At 32.5% G+C, this 4815-nt stretch overlaps 1 long non-coding RNA gene across 1 annotated transcript; it reads right to left on the reverse strand.

The window, feature by feature from the left end:
* Positions 1-2938: 2938 nt before the first annotated feature.
* On the reverse strand, positions 2939-4206 carry LOC126887695 (uncharacterized). The gene is made up of 2 exons (XR_007699145.1): positions 3705-4206; positions 2939-3646 (listed from the first exon to the last, which is right to left on the reverse strand). It is a non-coding gene; the product is annotated as an uncharacterized LOC126887695 (long non-coding RNA).
* Positions 4207-4815: the final 609 nt, after the last annotated feature.

Below are 4815 nucleotides of genomic sequence, written 5' to 3' on the forward strand. Positions count from 1 at the left end.
GGATTTTTTATTAGTTGAGGTCATTTTTGTTTTATAAAAAAAAAACTACTTTAAAAATGAGAAAAATTGGGGTCAAAAATGTGTTTAAACTTATGTAAAATCTTCAAATTTCATTTTTTTAATTCCTTCGTTCATATTTTAGCCAGAGGTATAAACTACAAGAAACTTTTTGATTTCAGATGAGACTGGACTTAGTTATGCTGCCAACGCAAAAAAAACTTAAACTCTACAAAAATGAATATTTTTGGCTGAAACTTTTTTTGAGACTACCTTAAGTACTATACTTTTACATGTTCCAATTATAAATAAAAATAAATTTTAGTTTTCGAGATATCGTTTTTTAAAAAGTCACTTTTTTTACCCACAAGACCTATGTAACCCCTTAAAAAAATGTTTCGAAGAATATGTTTGATGGCCAAGATGCATACATATATTTAGAAGGAAAGTTCCTGATTTATGTAGTATAATACATAATACCAAAGAGGAAGTAGCCCTAAGCGCCGGACTCCACTTGCGATTTGTAGTTGTGAAGATTGAACACATTCTTTCAAATAGAAGTCAATCCATGATTATTTAGTCACAAATGGATTGACTTGTATTTGAAACAATGTGTTCAATCTTCCTGATTACAAATCGCAAGTGGAGTGCGGCGGTAATAACACCAAAATATTCCATATAGGTCCATAGAAGGTACACAGACATTGAAAAATTCCTGGAATATCCCCGAAAACATGTTCCCTGAACATCCCAGGAAAATCCTGTGTCAGCATTTTAAACATTACCTGAATGTCTTATTGGAACATTCCATGAATGTCCACGAATGTTCTCTGGACATTCAAAATATATTTTGTAGACATTCCCTGGATATACCAGAAATACAGTGATGAGCGCTCTAATAACCGGCAAAATAGCACAAAAGATGTATTAAGTAGTGAGATAAAAAGACATTGTATACATTTAGATTGTATTGATTGTGTACCACCTTCAGACGTATCAGACGAGTTTGGAAACTACCACTGTCACAGTGACAATTTTAGTTGACATACTCCTCCGATATGTGTAAAGGTGGGATCAATATAACGTAAATTTAAAGGTTAATTTCGCTAAATTTCCCAGCTCGACTAGTTTCATTTCTTTTTATCTCACAACTAAATATGTTGCCCATATTTTGCCGGTTATTAGGGCACTCATCACTGTACATCCTTGCTGATGTGACAATACCTCCTATCTGTTTTTTCATGAGTTTTGTATGAGAGATGGAAAAACATGTTTTAAGGTCACCTCCTGTGTTCATATGTAAGTTTTGACTTGTTTTGTAGTTCATAGATAGTTTAATTTACTACAAAACAAGTCAAAAAATATCATATGAAAACAGGAGGTGACCCTAAGACAAGTTTTTAGTTTCTCTTACAAAACTCATGAAAAAAAACAGATAGGATGTATTATTACATCACTGACGATATGTGGCCATACCAATTAATACATCCTTGATAAATATAAACATTTTTATTGAACAAAATCTTTTCATACATTTTTTTAATGCAATTTACTAATATTCCTAAATATTTCAAAAAAATGTGTCACATTTGCTTTGTAAACTTTTCTTTTGCCTTTCGTAGCCACATATTCCGTTTCCTTAATGGTTTTTTGTAGACCACTTCTCTCAGATGATTCTAAAAAAAAATAAAATAAATGGTAATTTTTCTATCCTTTACAATTAACAATCAGAAGAAATATTATTTACAGATAATGATATGCATAATAATAATAGGTTTGTTCTAGCATCAGTTTCAAACAGTTTGAAACCATCAGCGAATAGTGGACCAGCGCGAGTAGAGGGGATCGCACTGGTGACTGTATTATGTTCTTTTACTGACCAACTGTTTGCTGACGGTTTTTGACTAGTTTGACTGTTTGCTAGAATAAACCTAATAATAATGAATATTTTGTATTTTGACAATGACATCTGATGTGGAAGTCAAAACATTAATAAAATTATTTTTTCAAGTTAACTTTCACATGCGCGTCTTAAAATTGTACTTTTAATACTTATATCATAAATAACTATTAAAACTATCTTAAGAGGAAACAGTATCGATCAACAGGTAGCGAAAATGTGTTCCAAGATTGCGGCTGTAATTTTGAATATTTTTTCGAGATATTTGGCACACATATTCTTAATATAATAAAGAATGGCGGTACAGAGCCCAATTTGAAAAATATATTAATATGTGGAAATTACTCTGTAATTAAATACAATATAAAAAAACGAACTTGTACCGCCATTAAGAAGAACAAAAAATACACTTTCTTCAAATACAACTTTTTTATCCGATTTTGTGTTATTTTGGAACTACTAAAATTTTTTATTTCATTAGTAGTTCCAAAATTACACAAAATCTAGGCATCGGATAAAAAAGTTTATTTGAAGAAAGTGTATTTTTTTGTTCTTCTTAATGGCGGTACAGGCTCGTTTTTTAAATATTGTATAATTACAGAGTAATTTCCACATATTAATATATTTTTAAAATTGGGCTCTGTACCGCCATTCTTTATTATTTTACGAATACGTGTGCCAAATACTTCGAAAAAATATTCAAAATTACAGGAACACGTTTTGGCTACCTGTTGATCGCTACTGTATTAACTTAAAACATTGTAATTTGCTAAACCAGTATATTTTACTCTACTACTACTCTACTAGCTACCTCATTTTCCACTGTTTCTAAAGACTTGTTTACATGGGTAGAGTTTTGAGGAGAGTAGAGTAGAGGTAGTACTCTACCAAAAATGGCTTGATACCATTCACATGAGGAGAGTACAAGTATAGTACTGATGCTAGTATAGTGAAACCGATTTTTGTATTTTTAAACACTCTTGATTATAAGTGCACCTTAAATTCTTAATTTTTTGCTTAAGCTCGTTTACTCCAAAGCCCCCTTTGCCATTCTTTCGACGATTTCATCCTGCGCAGCTTGCTGCAAACTTTTATTTCTGTAGTATACACTACCTAAATTCCATAAACACTGGTATTCGCCGTATTATAGCTCTACAAGTTTTAAAGTTTCATCTTCGGTGAACTTCATTTTCACTATTTACACAAAACACAATTCCAGCCAGAATGACAGCGCCCCATGGACTCTCCTACCTACTCTATTTTGCCATAATTGAGCGTGTTCCATGGGTAGAGTGTGCAGCCGAGTAGACATTTTGGCAGTAGTGGTGGTCATAGAGTAGTTACTTTGCCATAGGTTGCTAGTCACTCTACTTTAACTCCAACTATACACTCTACCAGCTATTCTACTGTGCTGAGCATTTTTACAGGTAGAGTTACTCTATCAAGTACTTGCATCATTACTCTACCCGTGTAAACAAGTCTTAAATCTACTGAATGAAAATCTACTTAATCTTAATCTACTCTTAATGAAAAATGTTAAAATCATTTACCCACCTAGTATTATTGTAGAATTTAAGACAGTCCAGTGCCTTATAAATAATTTCAATATGAATATTTTTTCCTTTAATTCTCCTTTGATACCACTCCATTTTAGATTTTGGGGAACTTATTTCATTGTGTTTATAGCCCATATTTATTGAAGGAACCCAATCTGGAGATTGTTATTATCGATTAAGTCGGCTGGTTTTCCTATAAGATTAAAATGTTAACATCTTCAAAAATCGTTACTGTTGTAATTGTAACTTACCAGATATAAAATGATTACAGCAGACAGGACAGGAAAATTTTCATTTCGCTAGTAAAACCTGTACATTGTATTGCATTTAACCATTGTTGTCTCTCAGATACCTTATTTAGTTCAGTTTAAAAGTGAACTTTATCTTGACTTTATCACAATTAGGTACTTTGCATTTCACACTTCAAAACACAACACCATTGAAGCATATTATCTTTCTAAATTAATACTTCCAGAGAAAATGTTAAATTAATCTTTGTACAACACAAAATTACAAAGAAATACAACTAAAATTATCTAAAACTCATTAAGAACAGATAGAATAACATTTATCTTTTACACCCAGTAGCCATATTGACATATATTATTATGAATCAGTAGAAACGATTATATTTAAATTTGGTAAATATAACTCCGCACGACCACGCAACTCGAAACACAAGTACGCAAACACGGTTGCGTGAAGCGTGGCTCGCAATCGTGAAATTTACGAGACTTGCTCGACCTGTAGATTCTTGTCTCTACTAACACCGAGGATATAAAAAACGAACTCCTAAAACTGGGTCATAAAGTTCGAAATATAATAAATGCACAACATAGAATTACTAAAGAGCCACTTAATTTGTTCTTCGTGGATCTCGAACCCGCAGCAAATAACAAAGATATTTATAACTTAAGGGGGCTACAGAATAGAGTTATTGAAATTGAACCTCCCCGAACAACCAAAAATCGCATAATACAATGCATGAGATGCCAATCGTACGGTCACTCCAAGTCATATTGCAATAAACCATTTGTATGCGTCAAATGCGGAGGAGCCCACAATACCACAACTTGTAAGAAGACTAGAGAAACTCCAGCAAAATGTGCATTATGTGGTGGGGATCACCCCGCAAATTATAAAGGATGTGAACATTACCAAAAAATTTATAATATTAATAACAGGTATCATAACAGAGGAAACGTATTAAATCCAGCAATAAATCAAATACATACACGACCCAGAATATATACACAACCCAGGATTCAGAATCAGTATGAAAGTTACGCTCAAGCTGCAGCAAATAATCAGAACAATAACGAAGATACAGCGAGTATACTTACCAAATTTCTAGAAGAGTTT

The sequence above is a fragment of the Diabrotica virgifera genome, chromosome 7 (assembly GCF_917563875.1).
Source record: "Diabrotica virgifera virgifera chromosome 7, PGI_DIABVI_V3a".
Lineage (NCBI taxonomy): Eukaryota > Metazoa > Arthropoda > Insecta > Coleoptera > Chrysomelidae > Diabrotica > Diabrotica virgifera.